The sequence below is a fragment of the Bidens hawaiensis genome, unplaced genomic scaffold (genome assembly GCF_021521415.1).
Source record: "Bidens hawaiensis isolate Kalapana, Puna unplaced genomic scaffold, B.hawaiensis_p1.1 tig00016565_1, whole genome shotgun sequence".
NCBI lineage: Eukaryota > Viridiplantae > Streptophyta > Magnoliopsida > Asterales > Asteraceae > Bidens > Bidens hawaiensis.
In genome coordinates, this window is record NW_027492520.1 from 361,724 (window position 1) to 385,943 (window position 24,220).

At 33.0% G+C, this 24,220-nt stretch overlaps 2 pseudogenes; one reads left to right on the forward strand and one right to left on the reverse strand.

Annotated features, from left to right (window-relative positions):
* Positions 1-251: 251 nt before the first annotated feature.
* On the reverse strand, positions 252-1,580 carry LOC143551786 (short chain aldehyde dehydrogenase 1 pseudogene; annotated as a pseudogene).
* Positions 1,581-7,930: 6,350 nt separating this feature from the next.
* LOC143551751 (short chain aldehyde dehydrogenase 1 pseudogene) lies at positions 7,931-13,161 on the forward strand (annotated as a pseudogene).
* The last annotated feature ends 11,059 nt before the right edge of the window (positions 13,162-24,220 follow it).

Sequence of the window (24,220 nt, forward strand, 5' to 3'; positions counted from 1 at the left end):
AGTAGTGTGTAATTGATGCATGGGTATAGCAGAAGAAATGGGAGTCAAACTTGGGGAACAAGTTGGTAATTATATATACTATTTTGATAGTTAAATAATCCCAACATGTGAAAACCATATTAATATAAAATAAATTATACTTGAATATTATAAGAGTAAAATAATTATTATTACATAAGTCACATAACAAAGATCAATTTTCTCATAGATTATTATTTTTATTAATGCATGGCAGTACGTGATTATTATTATTAACCTAAGCTTTCAAAAACTTGTTTAATAACCCTAGTGTAAGTCGGATTAGTGGTACTATAACCTCCATCAATCACTAGATTAACTCCGGTCACAAACTTGGCACCATCACTTGCTAAATACACCGCGGCCTCCGCGACATCCTCAGCCGTCGGCACAACTTCTTTCAACACTGCGGCCGCACACAAAATATCGTCCACGGCCGCTTTCTCCAACCCCATTGCATTTGTCAACAACGGGGTCGAAACCGACCCCGGAGAAATGCAATTAACCCTAATCCCATGTTGCCCTAATTCAACACACAAATTCTTCATTAACCCGACTACCGCGTGCTTTGATACCGTGTAAGCGTGCGGAGACTCACCCGAAACCACGGATGCCGAACTTGAAGTGAATAATATCACTCCGCGTTTCGCGGGTATCATAACCCTAGCCGCATGCTTCGCTCCCAAGAACGAACCAAACACGTTTACATCAAACACGCGCTTAAAGTTCTCGTTACCCGAGTCCAAAATTGTGAAATCCAAGTTTCCTGGGATACCCGCGTTGTTGAACATGATGTCGAGCCTCCCGAATGTGGAAACCGCGGTGTTGACAACGTTTTTGACGTCGGATTCTTGTGTAACATCGCAATGGACGTAAATGAGATTGTTGATGGAGTTACACGTGAGTTCCTTACAAAGGGAATGTCCCTTTTCGTCTTGGACGTCGGCGATCAAGATTTTGGCGCCCTGTTTAGCGAATAAGCGGACGGTGCTTTCCCCGAAGCCGCTTGCGCCCCCGGTAACTATGGCAACTTTGCCTTCTAACCTGCACCGTTACATAAAATAAAATGTTATTTGTAGGTGGTTTAGGATATAGTATATCCTAAAAGTGTACTTTCTTGTTTAAATATCTTAAATTTTTTTTTAAATTCGTTGACATGATAAATAAACTTGTCAGCTTTCTAGGGTGACAAGCGAACTTTATAGAGCTTTTCAATAAGCAATATGTGGTTAAGCTTGTCACCCAAGAAGCCAGTGAAATTTAGTTTTAGGGAAGAGATTTTTTTTTTAACGACCAACAATAACTTTAATATATTACCAAAACGCGGAATAGCAAGAAGCTAACCGACCCAAAAAAAAGGCACCATCAAATCCACCAAAACAAAACAACAAAAACCAAAGATTACATTTACACAATATTGACATTAAAAGAAAACCATCTTTGGTATAAGAAATTATATAATAATAATAATAATGTTTATATAAAGGTAAGGTAGAAAAAAAAACATTATGTATCGACGTGAGAGTTCTTGGCACATACCTATGGGGAATAAAGCCATTCATTTTGTGTTTATGTCAAATGAATGGAAGAAGTTGGTAATTTATAGGCAGCATGATTTGAAACCAACTAAAAAAATAATAAATGCTTCTTTACAATTTTGTTTATAGAGCTAGCTATTGTGCTAACATGAGTGAACAATTTAAAAGGGATACATCACATCATATAAGCGTGTAGTTAGTAAATGGATCTACTCACTGGAGCGTGTTATGTCTTAAAAAGGTTATTAAGGTTTGTTAGAGCATTTTCATCCGGATCTATATTCCCATCTTTATAATTACACTACAAAACACTATATTTATCTTTCCTGTTCAATTAAATAATATTACTTTATACATTTATTATTACAGTTTTCTCTCTCATCTACTCACAACCAATTCAATAAATATTAAAAAATAAATAGGGACAAACAAAGTTTCCCCAAATTTACAAAAAATCACTACATTTTCTTTCTCCACCCTATAATTTACACTCACAATCACTCAAAATATTACCCTATAATTTACAAACTTTTCTCACAATAATATAAGGAATGGATTTAGAATACTCTTAGTTATAGTTTATTGATTTGTTTATTTATTAGACAAACAAACTTATAATTTTAATATTCAACTAAACATGTTTGTTTTAAGTATACTTCGCCAATGGGTATGATGGATTGTTGTAATAAAGTTTGATACTTTGATGTACTCTTGTAATTGCGTGAAGGGGTGGATCCAGTGTGAAGTCAGGGGAAACGTTTGCACTCACTCAAATATGTCGTTTAAGTTATAAACTTTAAATATATTAAGCACAACGACTAATGTGTCCTATCCTTACTATTTTCAGTGCCCCAAACACAGCATTTTGAGGTCAGCTTTTCAAGACTAAATTTTATTTTGTTTTGAAAATAACAATTAAAAACAAATTGCTTAATAGTATAACCACAACATAAATTGAAAATTTAGAATATGCAAGTTATACGAGAGTGAGAGATGAAAAAGTTTTCACGTCTGATCAGATATACGTCGTTCAGATTTTTTTTTTGTGATTTCGGTTTCTTGTTTTTATTTTGAAATACGAGATACGCTCATCAGTTGTTTAAATTTTTTATATTTTGATTTCTATTGGTATTGTTTTTATTTATTGTTTACGTGTTTCTTGAAATTCAAAAGGTATGTGATTTTTGTTGTCATTTGAGGAACAATGATTTAGGTGAAGGTTTCTATAATAGTATAGATGATTTAGAGTCTAATATGACTATTATAATAAATACACCGAAATATGAATTTATTCAGAGTATAATTTTTTAAGGATTAATAATTCTACACCTTTTAGATAATGAAAAAAAGCACTTGCAGGTGTTGTGAGTGATACTATAATTGACCGTTTACAAAAGATAAATCACGTAATTGTCAATTGTAATATGTATTTTGTTTATTATGTTTAATGAAATTTGTTGATTAATTTCTATACAGAGTTTATTTAATGTAACCTTTATTCCCGTCCCATTTTGGTTTGACCCGACCCATCTTGGCTAGACCCGTTTTAGTTTAACCAAACCCATTCTAGGTTAAACTGTTTTTGCACCCACGGACTAAATTTCTGGATCCGCCACTAATTGTATATATCATTGTATCAAATAGCGTTATAATCGTGCATCAAACTTCGTCTACGTTGTTACATTAAACGGTATAATTTGATGCACTATTGTTAATAAGTTTGATGTACCATTAATTATAACACAATTTCACATATTGTTGTAAACTTTCAAGTTACTGAAATAAAGTATAATTAACCACTATAGTGCAATTTGGTGCACTAGAAACATCAACATCAAATCACATTACAGTGGTATATCAGACAATATGTTAATGTATTGTTATTATCAAGTTAATGCAGTGTCCGATTTAATACAATTTTGTACATTTGTGCTTCCAACCATATTACATGTGGTTGATGTATTGTTATGATCAAGTAGATGCAATGTTATAATCCAATTTAATGCAATATGGTAACTTGTAAACATCATCAACTTTCGTTATACTGTGCATCAAACCGTATCGATCGTTGATTATTGAGTGTCTTAATTAGTATAGGTTTAATGTAATAAAATTTGGTATATAATCGCATTATGTTAAAAATGTGCCAATATAAAAAATAATTTCTATATAGGTCGTGCGACAATGACATAGTAATGTCACCAAATCCGACATTTGTCGTCGTTCACTTGTTCAATTGTTCGAGGGCCATTTTTTTTTTGCTTACTCGCAATTATAAATTTTACATATTGCTTTACATTCATAGTTTCAAGCATTTTCTGGGAGATCTTTGCATGCCTCCTTTATTTTCTCTTGGTGTATATATAAACTAATATAATTTGCCAACATAGATCTCTTATTGATGGCTTATGTCAGAAACATATAATTCAATCTTCATTATTCCAAATAATGAACTAACACCTAAATACAGATTGAAACAAGATCAACGAATACAAGAAAACACATAAAGATTTCATATCATCATCATGAATTTGATAATCTATTAATACATAGAAAACAACCGATAATCACATAACTGTGAAACCCTAAATCGATGGAGACAAAGTCGTAACAAGTGTGATAAAGAGAACGAGACTGACTAATTAAAGAAACAACCCCTGCATTCTCTTTTAAGAAGACAAGAATAAAAACGGGTCAGCCACATAAAACTCTCTAAGCCCAGCTTCAAGCCCATCTGCTATTAGACCGGCTCCAAACTCATTCGTCATTTAACCAACCCTCGTTAACAATACACGAGCAAAAAGTTAAAACTAAAACATACAACATTATGTAATATTTTTATATTACGAATTAAACTTAGACATATTTCAATAATTTATTTATAATAATTACTAATTTCTTTATTTTGTTGTTTAATTTATCCCTAAAAGGAGACTATATACTTTGGGATACAATTGTTGGTTTGCGTACATCTAACTCTCTAAAACCCTTATATTTGGCGCGCTTTTCTATTTGTGGGATTTTATACGATATCACATTTGTTGTGTAAACCTTCACACCTATTTTAAATATAATATTTACTAAATAATCCTTTTAGTAGTTCAATTTTCGTGAATTCGTGCTTAATTATGCACGACTGAAATAAATTTGGACCGTAAACTTTTGTGTATATATAAAAACTTTTAAATAAACATGTTGCCTGTTTGTCTTTTGTTTTGATACGAAAATTAATTAATAATTAAATAAAATACATTGACAAATATCCCCATTCGTTGAAATGAATTTGCCAATTTGGATGAGACGAGGGTGCGCTGTTTTACAGAAATATTTATTTGACATTGCAGTAGAGTATGAATAGTGGGTCCATATAATTAAATTAATTGCAAATGGTCACATCGGTATCATATACTTAGATAAAATCATAATAATATTGTCAATTTGTCATGTTGTGTATGGCTATGTTTAGTTAATGAGTTTGACAATCATTAAAGACTCAAGATATATTATTATCATCAACAGTTGAATAAAGTGAATTTATACCATACACGTAGCTGTTAGAAATTTACCGTATAACATAATATAGTAAATATCTACTTTATATATACACACTACTACAAAATCAGAAATAAATATATGAAAATTCTTTATCTACGGTTTAGCTAGATATATCAAACTAATTCCATAGTAATAAATTGGATATTGCTCGGTAGAGCACTTACTGTACTAGTGAGAGGTAGGGATTCAAACCTCACTATCACCAATTTATATATTTAAAGTTATAAACTTTAAATATATTAAGCACAACGACTAATGTGTCCTATCCTTGCTATTTTCAGTGCCCCAAACACAGCATTTTGAGGTCAGCTTTTCAAGACTAAATTTTATTTTGTTTTGAAAATAACAATTAAAAACAAATTGCTTAATAGTATAACCACAACATAAATTGAAAATTTAGAATATGCAAGTTATACGAGAGTGAGAGATGAAAAAGTTTTCACGTCTGATCAGATATACGTCGTTCAGATTTTTTTTTTGTGATTTCGGTTTCTTGTTTTTATTTTGAAATACGAGATACGCTCATCAGTTGTTTAAATTTTTTATATTTTGATTTCTATTGGTATTGTTTTTATTTATTGTTTACGTGTTTCTTGAAATTCAAAAGGTATGTGATTTTTGTTGTCATTTGAGGAACAATGATTTAGGTGAAGGTTTCTATAATAGTATAGATGATTTAGAGTCTAATATGACTATTATAATAAATACACCGAAATATGAATTTATTCAGAGTATAATTTTTTAAGGATTAATAATTCTACACCTTTTAGATAATGAAAAAAAGCACTTGCAGGTGTTGTGAGTGATACTATAATTGACCGTTTACAAAATATAAATCACGTAATTGTCAATTGTAATATGTATTTTGTTTATTATGTTTAATGAAATTTGTTGATTAATTTCTATACAGAGTTTATTTAATGTAACCTTTATTCCCGTCCCATTTTGGTTTGACCCGACCCATCTTGGCTAGACCCGTTTTAGTTTAACCAAACCCATTCTAGGTTAAACTGTTTTTGCACCCACTGACTAAATTTCTGGATCCGCCACTAATTGTATATATCATTGTATCAAATAGCGTTATAATCGTGCATCAAACTTCGTCTACGTTGTTACATTAAACGGTATAATTTGATGCACTATTGTTAATAAGTTTGATGTACCATTAATTATAACACAATTTCACATATTGTTGTAAACTTTCAAGTTACTGAAATAAAGTATAATTAACCACTATAGTGCAATTTGGTGCACTAGAAACATCAACATCAAATCACATTACAGTGGTATATCAGACAATATGTTAATGTATTGTTATTATCAAGTTAATGCAGTGTCCGATTTAATACAATTTTGTACATTTGTGCTTCCAACCATATTACATGTGGTTGATGTATTGTTATGATCAAGTAGATGCAATGTTATAATCCAATTTAATGCAATATGGTAACTTGTAAACATCATCAACTTTCGTTATACTGTGCATCAAACCGTATCGATCGTTGATTATTGAGTGTCTTAATTAGTATAGGTTTAATGTAATAAAATTTGGTATATAATCGCATTATGTTAAAAATGTGCCAATATAAAAAATAATTTCTATATAGGTCGTGCGACAATGACATAGTAATGTCACCAAATCCGACATTTGTCGTCGTTCACTTGTTCAATTGTTCGAGGGCCATTTTTTTTTGCTTACTCGCAATTATAAATTTTACATATTGCTTTACATTCATAGTTTCAAGCATTTTCTGGGAGATCTTTGCATGCCTCCTTTATTTTCTCTTGGTGTATATATAAACTAATATAATTTGCCAACATAGATCTCTTATTGATGGCTTATGTCAGAAACATATAATTCAATCTTCATTATTCCAAATAATGAACTAACACCTAAATACAGATTGAAACAAGATCAACGAATACAAGAAAACACATAAAGATTTCATATCATCATCATGAATTTGATAATCTATTAATACATAGAAAACAACCGATAATCACATAACTGTGAAACCCTAAATCGATGGAGACAAAGTCGTAACAAGTGTGATAAAGAGAACGAGACTGACTAATTAAAGAAACAACCCCTGCATTCTCTTTTAAGAAGACAAGAATAAAAACGGGTCAGCCACATAAAACTCTCTAAGCCCAGCTTCAAGCCCATCTGCTATTAGACCGGCTCCAAACTCATTCGTCATTTAACCAACCCTCGTTAACAATACACGAGCAAAAAGTTAAAACTAAAACATACAACATTATGTAATATTTTTATATTACGAATTAAACTTAGACATATTTCAATAATTTATTTATAATAATTACTAATTTCTTTATTTTGTTGTTTAATTTATCCCTAAAAGGAGACTATATACTTTGGGATACAATTGTTGGTTTGCGTACATCTAACTCTCTAAAACCCTTATATTTGGCGCGCTTTTCTATTTGTGGGATTTTATACGATATCACATTTGTTGTGTAAACCTTCACACCTATTTTAAATATAATATTTACTAAATAATCCTTTTAGTAGTTCAATTTTCGTGAATTCGTGCTTAATTATGCACGACTGAAATAAATTTGGACCGTAAACTTTTGTGTATATATAAAAACTTTTAAATAAACATGTTGCCTGTTTGTCTTTTGTTTTGATACGAAAATTAATTAATAATTAAATAAAATACATTGACAAATATCCCCATTCGTTGAAATGAATTTGCCAATTTGGATGAGACGAGGGTGCGCTGTTTTACAGAAATATTTATTTGACATTGCAGTAGAGTATGAATAGTGGGTCCATATAATTAAATTAATTGCAAATGGTCACATCGGTATCATATACTTAGATAAAATCATAATAATATTGTCAATTTGTCATGTTGTGTATGGCTATGTTTAGTTAATGAGTTTGACAATCATTAAAGACTCAAGATATATTATTATCATCAACAGTTGAATAAAGTGAATTTATACCATACACGTAGCTGTTAGAAATTTACCGTATAACATAATATAGTAAATATCTACTTTATATATACACACTACTACAAAATCAGAAATAAATATATGAAAATTCTTTATCTACGGTTTAGCTAGATATATCAAACTAATTCCTTAGTAATAAATTGGATATTGCTCGGTAGAGCACTTACTGTACTAGTGAGAGGTAGTGATTCAAACCTCACTATCACCAATTTATATGGGAGATATGCCAGGATTCGAGTTCTGATCTCACCCGGTTTACCAGCTCCTCGTTGTCGTGCTGTTTGGCGGGCGTGGGGGTCGAGTTTTATCTGAGGAATCCCTCAATAGGTGGACCGATAGGGGCTCCGTCCGTACGGGCTACCTTTAGCCAATAAGGGCTACGTACGGAGTACCCGGCGTTACTTAGCTGGTTGTTCAAAAAAAATCCATAGCAAGATGTGTTGCAAAATCCAGAAAAAAAAAATATATGAAAAAAAGTTAAATAAAGTTTGTAGCAAATTTTATAGCCAAATCGTGAAATAAAAAATAAAACAAAACAAAAAAGGATTTATATTGCACGTGATTGATAAAAGTATGAACTATGAACTAAAACACGATGTACGTTTATAACGTTGGCCATCTTTTATTCGGAATTTTTCCTTAGAGAATGTTACACACATCACGGTGCTCATCTTTAATTCCAAACTAATACACAATGTCGAGTAATTAATATGAGATTGTAACATCCCAAAGTTGTCAATTTTATGAAATGTATAGATCGAAAGTATAATTTACTTATAGTGATAAACATGAGGTGGATATTTTAATGAAAGAAAGAGTGAAGGGACTAGATTTGCTAATGGTTCTTTATAAATACAGCTTAAATCACACATTTATTTGCTACCCACGGAATTAAAACTTTCAACACATAAAAAGGCAGTATTCAACACCTTAATATCACTACACCTCGAATTTATATTTGGTTGAATTGTGTTTTCTAAAAAACAAAAAATTTGACACTAATATAACTTGGTAAATGAACATTAAACAACCAAGCATGATTATATGAATATTTACAGTTCATAACAAATTGCTATTAATTAAATGAAATATCATTGGCCATACATATAAGTTGAATAGCAAAAGGAATTATTAAAAACTTGTGTAGCAAACCAAACCAAAGAATATCTAATAAAACTATAAAAGTTGATACCTTAATTTGAATCCGAAATAAACTTTGGTCTTGAACTGGGCCGTAATTGGGCCATAATATATATATATATATATATATATATATATATATGAAATAATTTTTAATCATTGCAAAATAAAATAATAAAAAAATAAAAATGGTGCCAATCAGCCAATGTGTTAACTCATTGAACCCCACAGACAGGCTTTGTTGTCTTTCTTGGGTTGGTTTGGGTAATGATGACATGACATGACATGACATGCATGAATTCGTCTTCTCGAGTCAGCATTTGTATTTTCTTCAACCATTTCTAGCCTGGCCTCCATGTTGGACCATGTCATGTATGGGCTATAAAGGCATTTATATTTATGTCATCTCAATAATTCATGCATGTAACAAATTCAAGTGTTACTCTATTTCTATTTTTAAATATAAATATAATTGGATAAAAGTATTTAGTTGATCATATATTCATATAAGCTTTTTATAAACTAGTGGAATATTGTGTTTTCATAGTGTTATCATTAGGATTGACTAGCTTGGAACAAAAGAACACCTACAGAGACCAATTAACGAATACAATACAGATATATCTATTGATAACGATTTAATGTATCTCTAAATAAACCGAACGAAACATGTGTGTGTATAATCCTAGTAATACTACAAAATCAATAGCTAGCATGTTACATATATAGTTCAAAATGTTGAAATTAATTATTTATTCCTTTTTACGTTGTTTTTAGAACGGTGACCTAGAATACGCTTTTACAATAATACTAATAAATTTTTATAATTTATTAGAACTCACAACCACTAGACATCTTAATACCAATAGTTACAAGCCCTTTGGTTCTTATTTAATAAATACAGTTTCTCTAAAATTTGATATTTGCCAATTAAAAGACGAAAAATTTCTATAGTCCGGTAAATTTCGGGTCAACTAAATTTATAAAAAAGTTACATGTTTTGAAGTGTGACGCTTTTTAGGTTGTTCAAAAAAAATTGTAGCTATTGTGCTAATCATGTTGGTTTGATACGTTTGAGTCATTAGTTGAACCTAAACACTACACATAATGTTTATTCGTGTAAAAGTCATCAACACTAACCTATACACACTTTAAATCATATAACCCAAAGATGACATATTTAACTCAATTATCTAAAAAAAACTTGTTTAACATGTCATAAACTGGCCGGTAATAACAAATGGGTTATACAAGTCGTAACGAGTTAGACATAACAACATGAATTTTGATTGTCGTTGGCCATTTCAGTAATTGCCACCTATATTTGTAGTAATCATTTGGTTTATCTCAGTTTTATTTGTTCAAACGATTTGGTTTTAATTAACTTACGAATTAATATTATAAATCCCATGATAACCGAATTGTGGATTACAGTCATATATATATATATATCCAGCATAACAAAACTAAAAATGAAAGTATTATATATTTTTTCCCCTTAAAATTACAAACAAGAAAAATATAGTATAATTAACCATGATATGTCAACATGGGTGTATATACATTCAGGTAAGGCAACAAATTGTTTTTGAATGAAAAAATCATTTATGGATTGTCGGCATACTTGACTACAATGTATGATTCTACATAATTGTGAAAAGAAAATGCCAAAAAATAATCTATAAAATTGAATAGTTTTGTTCAATCAAAAATCATATATACAATAAAGTGAAAATGAAAGCTCTTACTTAAAAATATAGTTTTCTTAAAAATGTAAAATAAGTGGAACCTTAAAGGGTGTACGTGATGCACCCTTACGACTTCGGGTTAACTGCAACCCGCTTGAGAACCATCATTAAAGGGCGTTACCACAAGTTGCTTGAGAGTCATCTTTGTAGGTTTTAAGGGCATCGCCATGACTTGTTAGAATACCATTACGGAACCAATACAAATGCTTGTTTATATGGTTGATGATGACATTGTAGATATATCATGAGAAGTTTTGAAGCTAAGTTTTATGATATAGATTAGGTTGACATCAATATGAACCTACTGTGATGACAGTTAGCACTGAAAACAATATACTGCTAATTGTTTGCTTCAAATTTAGGTTATCACAGCTGCTCGTTGTTGAGCTATAAATGTCGTCGAGAACAACTTAAAAAATTTGTAATGTTTTTTTCCGTTTCAAATGACATCATATTTTCTACGGGTTTTAGTACTAAGTAATGATCATATTTTGTTTTTATTATTATGATATTGTTTTTTATTATATTTTTCGTTCGACCCGACCTGAAAAATCCAAACATCAAAAAATTGGGACCTATTAAATAAAAATCCTTAATCCGTTAACTATATATTATAGGCCCACACCGTCAATCACTTAGGAAAAAAATTAACTGGTACCGATCTACAATACCTTCCAACTAACGCATTTTAAAATGTATCGCTAACTAATTTTAATAATATTTTATATTTTTTTTGCTGGCATTCCATTGAAAATTTTCTGCACCATTACATGTGACAATTGAACAAAAGTGGAAATAAACATTTAACTATTTTTTTGGTTCTTTCTGAAATCTTGTGGCCTATAAATTACATTTGTTCCGTTCATTCTTTACCCGCAAACTCAAGATGAATGGTTTTACTCCCAACAAGAGGTATGTGCCAAGAACTAGCTCCCGGTCGCTAAATCACGTATTTTAGGTAGTTCGCTACTCTAACAAGCGAACGCTGAGAGTTTCATCGTGCGTGTGAAGCAAACTATCTTAAACTTGGTTAAAAATGTAATCAATAGTTAAGTAATTTGATGAAAAACTCTATAAACAAAACAAATTTGGAAAATAAATTGTTACATATAAATAAAATAACTCTATAACATAGGTCTATAATAATAATAATAATAATCTTATTCCTACGTCCTAAACAACTTTCTAATCCAAAATATTCCTTTTGTAATGTACAGATTAGAGGGCAAAGTCGCCATTGTCACCGGTGGTGCTAGCGGCTTCGGTGAGAGCACCGTGCGCTTATTCGCTAAGCGCGGTGCCAAAGTCTTGATAGCGGACGTCCAAGACGAAAAGGGACATTTCCTTTGTAAGGAACTCGCGTGTAACTCCATCAACAATCTCATTTACGTCCACTGCGACGTTACACAAGAATCCGACGTCAAAAACGTCGTAGACACCGCGGTTTCCACGTTCGGGAAGCTCGACATCATGTTCAACAACGCGGGTATCCCAGGAAACTTGGATTTCACAATTTTGGACTCGGATAATGAGAACTTTAAGCGCGTGTTTGATGTAAACGTGTTTGGTTCGTTCTTGGGAGCGAAACATGCGGCTAGGGTTATGATTCCCGCGAAATGCGGAGTGATATTGTTTACTTCAAGTGTGGCATCGGTGCTTTCGGGTGAGTCACCGCACGCCTACACGGTATCAAAGCACGCGGTGGTCGGGTTAATGAAGAATTTGTGTGTTGAATTAGGGCAACATGGGATTAGGGTTAATTGCATTTCACCGGGGTCGGTTTCGACCCCATTGGTGACAAATGCAATGGAGTTGGAGAAGAGGGTGGTGGATGAGATTGTGTGTGAGTCCGCGGTGTTGAAAGGGGTGGTGCCTGAGGCGGAGGATGTGGCGGAGGCGGCAGTGTATTTAGCTAGTGATTGTGCAAGGTATGTGACCGGAGTTAATCTAGTGGTGGATGGAGGTTATAGTACTACTAATCAGACTTATTCTAGGGTTATTAAACAAACCTTTGAAACCCTAGCTAAAAAAATATAATAATGAGTTAATAACTAATAATGCCATGCAGTTTATTACAAAATATATAGGTGCATGTGTGTTGATGTAACTTGTTGTGTGTTCTTGTTTCATAAGACATAATAATAACTAAGTTTATTATGAATACTTGATTAGGAGCTCAATGACATGTTTGTGTATTGAAGTAGCTTTTATCTTTAGTTTTTAATTAATAAAAGATCAGGGAAAATCTTAACCATGAATAAATATGATACATTATATATATATATATATATATATATATATATATATACTAGGTTAAGTACCGGTATACAACACGGGTTTAACAAATTTAATTTCATATGTCCAAAATATCAATAACAAAAAGCCATGATAAATAATTTTGCTTATTAGACTATATGGTATGGATGCATCCTTGCTTCCCATTTTAAAAAGTCATTTCATCACTATATCCACTCCACTCCACTCACTTTCACAATACGAAGAAAATGATCATTAATTCACCACTTCTCTCTCGTTTCAAATAAAATATTATTATTTATGTAACTAAAATTAAATTAAAATTTAGCATAACTAAACTAATACCACATAAAATATTACCGATTAATTAAAATTTGCATTGATTTATAATAAAAAAAGGTGAATTGGCTTCAAATATTACCGGTTATTCTTCTTATTACTACTACTACTATGATTTGTAATTAATGACAACTCATTGTTCCCGTCAGTTGGTTAAAAGACACATCAGGGGCCACATCACTAAAAACGAACGGCTTGTTAAATTTTCGTTAACCTTGCACCCACATGCGTAGTTAGGATTATTTTTTGTCATTTCAATAGCTGAGACATATCTTTGCCAATCGAACATAGTTTGGATTATTTGAAACCAATTATAAAAAAAAAGTTACAATTAACCTAGAAGTTCCAACACACAAAAAGAAAATAAAAATCATAGAGTATTGAAATTAAATGTTTTTTCCGTATGAACATATAGGCTACCCACTAACAGATTACCGCTCAAAATAAATAAATATCTAAACATAGTATTTCATGTCTTACAATACCTTTCGAATATGGTATTCAGTTCAACATTAAGGGATGTCAATTTAAATAAAAACATTGATTATAATATAAGAGAAATTTAAATAAATAACATGTATATCAAGAAGATTAAGAAAATAATAATCAAATTTAAAAAAGCAAGAAAGTTGATTGAAATAGATTACATGAATCTAGTCTCCATTATCCACGAATAATTTAGGTGGTGCAATAACATCTTCATATTCATCAATTGGAAGTGGATAAGGGACTAACACCTGCATATAATTTTTCATCTACTCATTATAACCAACACCACATATTGAATCACAAAGATATAAATAGGCCAGTTTGTTTCTCATTATTTTCGAACTCCTTTTGTAAAGAAGAATCAAGAAGCTATCATGGCGAATCAATAAAACGCATTACAAATATTTGTTAATTTCATCTAAGAAATTAGGGAAATTACAATCTAATTTACGTTCAGATTGATAAAAACTGAACAATATTATGAAACCACAGAAAATATTACTCAGATTTAAGCAATTTATTGATCATGTAAGAAAATCAATCAGAGGCATGGGCACGAACAGATTCATGGTTTATCATAATACAAATAATATTCAAATTTAAAATTAATAATCTTCCAGAATTTACATCTCTTCAGGGTATATAAACCAAGATATTCAAGTTTAAAATTATAACTATGGCTTATTAATTTAAAATTTTGAACTGATTTCACTCAAATCACAATCCAACGCCGTAAAACATACACTTAGGGTTCCACAACCCAAATTTCCAACTAATTTATTCTCCAATCATGAGTTATCACACACATCTCATAGTCATAATTCCAGAATCTGGATGTAACATCAATATTAAAAAACTAATTATTATTAGTAATGAAACTTGGGAGTGATGTTTTGGTTAAACAGTATGTTGAAATGGGTTGCAGTTTGACATTATGATATATGGTATGTTTTCTAAATCCTAATTATACTTTAATAACAATATATGTAATTTTACAATAAAAATCAATCTAGAAGTTGAACACAATAACTAATGAATTTGTGCGTCATCAAGTTGAGCATCAATATTTAACTTCAAGAAACAAAAGTATAAAAAACATCACTTCAAATTATTCAGTACAATGATGTTTAGAAACAAAAATCACTAAAGCATGTACGATTACTAATGAATTTAATAATTTACCTGAACAATTTGACTTTTGAGGATACCAATTGTTTCATCAAGTTGACCTGCGATAATCATTTTCAACAAATAAAAATAATCAATCAAGAGCATAGAGATGAGAAAAATAACAAAAAACTTGACTGTTATGATTCAAGCACTATTCTATATAAAAAAAATACATATTTGTATACACAGCTAAACCAATAATGATCGTTACACAGTCCTTTAAGGTTTATACAATAGATTAAATTAACTAATTCAGAAATACAACGAATCAAATGATTTTTAGTTATAATGGTAGAAAAAAGGTCAAACGTGATCCAAAACACCATCCCGATGTCACACGCATAATCGTAAGTCCGTGCTTAGTAATTAAGTACCTCAATGTAGAACTGAGATTTACAAATTAGCAAGAGTAGTAAACAGATAATTATATTGCATAATTTTTTTAAATGATCAATAATTTTACAATTTGAGAATATGTTCCAAATACAATGCCAGATCACTACCCTTTCTCTAATTTCGTCCTTAACATCACAAGCCAAGCAATAAACCAAAAAAGAAACACTCAAAACATAATTTTCAGGAAGGTATTTAAAAGAATATTACCAATAAATCTGATGAGTATAGAGACTGATTGAATTTACTTAACTACACATAACACCAAACATCAATTCAATCTCCATCGAACAACTTCAAAACACAAAATCACTAAGCAAAATATCCAAAATTAATAACAAACTAACAAAAATTGAAAACACATATGTAAACAACCTTAGAACATAGAGGTAAATAACAAAAAAATTGATTGTTATAATTCAAGTACTATTATATATTGAAAAATACATATTGTGAACATACAGTAATCAAAATTGGCTAAACCAATAATGATTGTTACACAATCGTTTTAAGAGTTTATACAATGAATTAAATTATACAATTCAGAATTAATCGAAGACTCTGATTAGCAACATACCGTCTGAAATAAAAGATTTCGATTGAATAGTCACCGATGGCGAGGAGCATGTACTTCGACGGAGACGGAGATGAAACTGAAAAACTTGGTCGCCCGTGATTTTAGAGTTAGGAATGAGGTTTGACAGATCTGAAACATTAGGAAAGAGGCACAATTGATTTAAGGTTTTGCAAACATTGATGAATCTAATTGTTTGGATAAGGGATCCGAACCGGCGCTGTGAAAGGAGAATTTTGGGAGGCGGGAATTAGAGAGCGAGGATTGGCTAGATACAGGACACGTGGCAAAAGCAAACTTTTATTTATTTAATAGTATAGATATATATATATATATATTCATAATGCTTGTATTTTGTAAAATCACATGCGGGGTTAGTTGATTAATATGCTTACAAATCATGTTAAGTTATGTGTCAATATGTAGGGATGACATATCCTGTATACACATACACGATAAGACACGAACACGAAATGTGTATACCTGTACACGACACGAAAACATATCGTGTACCTGTATTCAAAACATGAACACAAACCTGTTACTACCTGGTATACACAATAAAACACGATAAGAGCAGGTTAAAAACACATATTTGACAACCTGTTTAGTGAAACAAAACTCGGAGAGAGAATGTTATTGAATGGTGACGGCTGAGCATATAGAGAGTGAGAATGTTTAGGAATTTAGTGTTTAGGATAACTTATAATTACATATATATTAACTATAAAAATCTAATCATGTACTTAACATGTACTTAGCAGGTAAACAAGTATTTTACCTGTTTAGACACGAAAATTAACAAGTAAATTCGTATTTACCTGTTTAGTACACAAAACATGTTAAAGTCTTACATGTTACCTGTTATAGTCGTGTAGGTACGTGTTATGAATTCGTGTCTCATGTATAAATTGTCAGCCCTAACAATATCGAGCGCCTAAATTTATCATAATATTTTAAAATTACTATAAGAGCCCCCGCTATGGGGCGCGGAGGGGTGGAAATCATGGGCGCCGTGGGCGCCAAACACCGCCGTGGGGCGCGGTTGAGCCAGGGGCGTCGTGGGTACGATGGTTCCAACGGCCGGCGCGCTTTGAAAATATGGTGGGTCCCCCCCTCCAACGTTCATAAATGGTGGGTCCCCCTCCCCCTCAACGGCTATTTTGTAAAAAAATAAAAACTAATTTTTTTATTTATAAATACTAACCCATTTTATCATTTTTCACTCAAAATAATACCAAATTTCAATCAAATTTCACTAAAAAAACCCCTCATCTCTTTACCATGGATCCCTTCTCACATTTCACAAGCTCGAGCTCAAAACCAAACCCGAACCAAAACCCGAACACGAGCTCAAGCTCAAACCCTAACCAAAACGCGAACACCAACCCAAACCTGTGGGATCCGGCTCAAAAGTGGTGGGCTACTATGCTCGCAAACAACAATGACCCTACGAACCCTTACTATGCCAACCAACATCTACCGCCATGCCTCCAAACGTACAACCGTTTCCCAACGATATGTTTTATCGAATGCCAATGTCGTTTATGCCTCTGCCACCACAAACCCAAACACCCCAAACCTCAATACCCGAAACCCAAGTTCTCGAAACCCAAATTCCGGAAACCGAAGTTCCCCAAACCCAAGTTCGTCGCAAACGAAGCCATAAAAAGAAGGTTGTTGCCGATCAAACACCAACCGAAATGCACGACCGAAAAAAGTGGGAAGACGATGAGGAAGCAGCGTTGGCGCAAGCGTGGATCGACTCATCCGAAGACTCCGTCTTAGGTAACGGTAAACGCAGCGCAATATTTTGGGCAGAAATACGTGAGAAGTTCTTTGAGATAATGGGTCGCGGTCACTACCGCGGAGACGATTCCGTCTCCAACAAATGGAAGGCAATGGTTTTAAAAATGAACCACTTCTCCACGATTCACACTCGACTTAAGAACAACAGACCAAGCGGCACGAACGGCGCCAACCTTCTTGAGGCTATGTTGAAACAATACAAGAGCCTTCATGGTCACCACTTCGGCATGGGCATGTTTGAAATTTGGAAGAAATGCACGAGCTCGCCAAAGTGGCATCCGATCCCGACATCTTCACCGCGACCGTCCAAACGATCAAAAACAACGTCTACTTCGGTCGATCAATCGCCGTCTCAAGCGGGGTCGGATGCTCGTTCTCAATTTAACTTAAACGAGATTGATCCCGAATTTGTTTTTGATGAACCTGATTAGTTGCCACGTCCGGAAAGAAGAAACAAAGCCAAGGAGGCGGCTAGAGGTGGGGGGTCTTCGTCTAGAACGACATCCACGATGAGTTCCGACGTGAGCGCGCGGTTTGACAATTTGGAGCTTGATTTTAAAGAGTTTCGCGAGGACAAAAAACACTCGAAAGAGGAACTCAAGATAATACACGAAGAAATAAAAGCGATGCGTGCGGAATACAAAGTCATGCACGAAGAAAGAAAGAAGGCTAAATCGGAGCGGTAACGAGAGAAGGACTTCAAGCTCCTCGCAAAGGATCTCTCGCATCTAGATCAGACCACGCGGGCGTTTTTGGAGAAAAAAAAAAGCCAGGATAATGGCAAAATACGCAAACGAGGACTCAGACGCCGGATAGTAGTTTAATTAAGTTTCTAATTTTATTTTATTTTATTTTATTTGTATGTTTTTTTTATGTTTCCAATTTTATTTTTTTCTATTTGTATGTTTTTTTATGTTTTTTAGTTTAATTAAGTTTGTATTTTATTATTAAAAGTTGTTAGTTTATTAAATTAAAAAAAAAAATTTAAGGGGCTTTGAAGCCCCCGCACCATAGAGGGGCATTTTTGTGGTGGAGCTTTGAAGCCCACAGTGCCTACGTGGTGCTGACGTGGCACTGAGAATGGGCTTCGAAGCCCCTCACCATAAATGATGCCCTAATAGGATTATGTAAAAGGCAATATTTGGCATTGACGTAGTCATCTCACTATTCCTGACATTTGTCCTTTTATTAGTTGTCCAATATGTTTGAATGGTCCTTTTCTATTTCTTGGTCACCTATATCTTGCATAATTTAGAGGTGGTAAATGGGTTGGGTTGGGTCAAAACGGGTCATGGGTCAGAACGGGTTAGGGTTGAAACGGGTTAACGTCGAAACGGGTCACTTAAAAAAGGGTTGTTTTGGTCCGGGTCAACAGGTTCGGGTTATAACGGGTCAAGGTTGGAACGGGTCAAAACGGGTTTGGGTCAAAACTCTATTAAGCGATTTTTCAGTTCGTTTCAGCGCGTAACAGCTCGTTTAAGCGATTTTTCAGTTCGTTTAAGCACGTAACAGCTCGTTTAAGCGATTTCCCAGTTCGTTTCAGCGCGTAACAGCTCTTTAAGCGATTTTTCAGTTTGTTTCAGCGCGTAATAGCTCGTTTAAGTGATTTTTCAGTTAGTTTCAGCGCGTAACAGCTCGTTTAAGCAATTTTTCTGTTTGTTTCAGCGCGTAACAGCTCGTTTAAGCGATTTTTCTGTTCGTTTCAGTGCGTAACAGCTCGTTTAAGCAATTTTTCTGTTTGTTTCAGCGCGTAACAGCTCGTTTAAGCGATTTTTCAGTTCGTTTCAGGGCGTAACAGCTCGTTTAAGCGATTTTTCAGTTCGTTTCAGCGCGTAACAGCTCGTTTAAGCGATTTTTCAGTTCGTTTCAGCGCGTAACAGCTCGTTTAAGCGATTTTTCAGTTCGTTTCAGCGCGTAACAGCTCGTTTAAGCGATTTTTCAGTTCGTTTCAGTGTGTAACAGCTCGTTTAAGCGATTTTTCAGTTCGTTTCGGCGTGTAACAGCTCGTTTAAGCGATTTTTCAGTTCGTTTCATCGCGTAACAGCTCGTTTAAGCGATTTTTCAGTTCGTTTCAGCGCGTAAAAGCTCGTTTAAGCGATTTTTCAGTTCGTTTCAGCGCGTAACAGCTCATTTAAGCGATTTTTTAGTTCGTTTCATAGCTTAACAGCTCGTTTAAGCGATTTTTCAGTTCGTTTCATCACGTAACAGCTCGTTTAAGCGATTTTTCAGTTCATTTTATCGGGTAACAGCTCGTTTATGCGATTTTTCAGTTCGTTTCAGCACGTAACAGCTCGTTTAAGCGATTTTTCAGTTCGTTTCAGCACGTAACAGTTTGTTTAAGCAATTTTTCAGTTCCTTTCAGCACGTAGCAGCTCGTTTAAGCAATTTTTTAGTTTGTTTTAGCACGTAACAGCTTGTTTAAGCGATTTTTCAGTTCGTTTCAGCACGTGACAGCTCGTTTAAGCGATTTTTCAGTTCGTTTCAGCACGTAACAGCTTGTTTAAGCAATTTTTCAGTTCCTTTCAGCACGTAACAGCTCGTTTAAGCAATTTTTCAGTTCGTTTTAGCACATAACAGCTTGTTTAAGCGATTTTCAGTTCATTTCAGCACGTAACAGCTCGTTTAAGCGATTTTTCAGTTCGTTTTAGCATCTAATAGCTCGTTTAAGCGATTCTTCAGCTCGTTTCAGCACTTAACAGCTTGCTTTAGCGATTTTTCAGTTCCTTTCATCACTTAACAGCTTGTTTCAGCATGTTTTTGTTTCGTTGTTGTCGACATTTCAGTTTCGGTTAGTTTGTCGATTTTTTTTGAACGAGGACAACGGACGTAACGTTTTAGTTTTTTTACCTTTTTTGTTTTTGTTTTATTTTTTGAGTTATGATTTTTTTTTATTAATTTTTTTGAATATTTTTTGATGATTTCTATTAAGATCAAAATCTCTCAAAAAAAATTCAAAAAAAACAAATAAAAAATCATAACTCAAAATATAAACAAATAACGAAAAAAGTAGAAAAACCAAAATATTTTCACCGTTAACCTCGTTCATCAAAAAAAAAAACCTCGACAAATTAACCGAAACCGAAATGTCGACGAAAACGAATCAAAAACCTTAATCGACCTGTCTAGTGCGAAAACTCGAAAGAAACCGAAACCCAACCCGTCCAGTGCTAAAACTCATGTCGGCACGAAAGCTGATCCGAGCCGAAACCTAAACCGATATCGTTCCAATCTAAAACCTATTTCAACCCAAACATGTCACTTTTCCTTAATACACTAACCCACATCGACCCATGTAGTTAAATTTGTCAACCCATTTTGACCCAAAAATAAGAATGTGGAATTTCAAGTGACCCATTTTAACCCATTTAATTAAAACCTATGACCCAATTCAACCCATTTGAATTTTAAAACAACCCAAATTGACCCATTTAGAATGGTTTGGGTCAAGGTTGCCACCCCTATATTTTACTATGAACTCTATTTTCAGAATTGATAATATTTTGAATAAGTAAAAACCTTATAATTAATATACATGTGCGATGTATAGAAGAAAATAAATTTAGTATGAGTGAGAGAGAGTGGAGCGATTACGTAATCATTCTAAGTATTATTAATCATTCAAAGGATTATTAGAGCATGATAAGAAGGATAAAGACTATAAAAACATGTTTTGTCAGTTAACAGACATGTAAGATAACGAATTAGTTAACGAAGGCGGCGTAATTCATTATAACGAATGAGTTAGCTAATTGTAAAATAATTTGAAATCCTAATGGAAAAAGTTTTACGATAGTTAATGAAAATAAAATTTTTTCAAGTTGCTATAAAAGTATCATTTTTAATTCTAAAAACATTAAAAACCCATGCAATAAGAAATCCTAAAAACACCTATAAACATTAACACATAATCACCACATTTTCCACTTAAAAACACCCCTTAGCCTCATCACTTGCAAAAAGTCATGTTTTTTGTTGTCCTTGTGAAAAAACATCAATAAAAAATGCAAGTAAAAACACTACACCAATAATTGATAAAAATAGGTGATGTAAACAAACACCTAAAAACACTACGAAAATCTATTATTGTGAATTTTCTTAAATGCACTACATATATACGCCCTGCTTGCGGTGCGCAATGTATATATGTGTGAACCCTCAGGTGGGCAAAAGTAAAATTGCACTAATTTTGACGTTATTTTACTAATCTCGTGAAAATAACGTTAAAAGTGGCGGAAGGTTAATCAGGCATCATGTGGTGGCGTTGATAGCCGAAAGACAAGGGCACATGCACCGATCAGCCGGTGTCCCGATGATTGAGTGCTATGTGCCTTATGTCCAAGGCTTGATGCAAAACTACTATCGAGCCGGGGGTCTCACCGGAAGCAGCCTCTCTATCCCTATGGATAGAGGTAAGGCTGTCTACATCTTACCCTCCTCAGACCCTACCATAGCAATGCTATTGGTGGGATATACTGAGTACGATGATGATGATGATGATGATGTAGTTGTCAATGAATTCTTTTATTTTAAAACGAGTATCCCTTATTTTATTATACTATACATCTATTTACATTTTTATACATATTTTAATGTTTACAACTATTTTAATTATTTAATTATAACTAGATTATGTAAACACACGTGTTGTGGTGGGAAGACAACGCGAACTCGGTTGGTAACGGTTTGACTCGGTTTGTTACAATATTAGCTCATATTATATAAAACTTTATTGATAATAATTTATATAACTAATTAAATTTATCGACAAGTATGCACGTTCGTTTAAATGAGTTTGGATAAGATGGAAACGGTTATACGGAAATATTTATTGGAGATTGCAGTAGAGCATGAATAGTGGGTCCATATGGATTTATTGCAATGGGTCACATCAATATCATATACACCTATTATCAATTGTTGTTATTTTCCAATTTCATCATATCAAAACAACATTAACCTATTGTATAATATGACTTGACAAACGTTAAACGTTTTAGACATTATTTTTGTCCTACGAGCAATGTATATAAAGTGAATATATATCATGTGAACACCAAAGTGTTTATATGAGTTATCATAACCTCGAGTAAATTACAACGTTAGTTAGACGAGTATGGAACGAGTATTGTTCATATAGTCTCACGTTGTGAAACCATGTTACATGTCCGGCCTGATTCCTATGGGGAACCTGATTACTAATTACATGTCGAGCATCAGGTATACATGCATGTATATATTGGATATATTAGGATTATTCGCAAGTAAATTTCCTATTATTTTAATTTTCATATATTTTTATATATTAAGGAATTTGAATTTTAAAAATTGAAAAAGAGTGGATTTGTAGATTAGTTTATTATCATGTTCATTAGGGTTTTATTACCCAAATTGCTATTTGCATCGTCAATTAGAGGTGCATAAATCGGTTTTAAACACTAAACCAGTTTGGGTTGAAACCGGTTCAGTTTCGTCAACAAAAGTCAAAAAAAACCAATTTACGGTCGCTTTCGGTTCACTTTGAAACCAATTTCTTGGCTGGTTTACAATCATTTTTACTAGTTTTGGCCGGTTTTCGGTTCGGTTAACCAGTTTTGGTAGAGAAAATTACAAACAAGTTTTTTACCTGCAGTTTCTATCGTTTCCAAACGGGGTTTCTACATAATCAGTTTTGAACAGTTTTGATTTTCGGGGTCGGTTTGGTAAACCGGTTTTCTTGCCCACCTTTAGTCAATATGATAAAATGCCCTGAACAATGAAAGATAATAGAACAAGTCCAAGCATTCAATGTCATAACTACTCTTATAAAACATTTTAATTAAAACTACGTCACTATGATACAATAGATGGTCCAAAGACTCCAAACATTCAATTTTGTGATCACTCTTATATCACCCATATTGAACAATCATAAAAGAAATGTTGATCCTTGTTGATAAATGAGAAGCATAAAAACATCCATATGATAAAACATATACATGTGTACGTATTTAATGTTTTTGCTATGTCATACATTTGTGAAGCACAAGAAAAGCAAGCAACAACCTTTGCAAATTTGGCACATCATTTATAAGATGAAAATCATCACTTTCAAGTAGCTTATCAATGCCCCCCTTTTCATTTTATTCGGTCACTCGGAGTATTAACCGCGCTTTTGTTTTGATAATACTATGTTATCATTGGCGAAACGTAGTGTAAGTTTAGCCTTT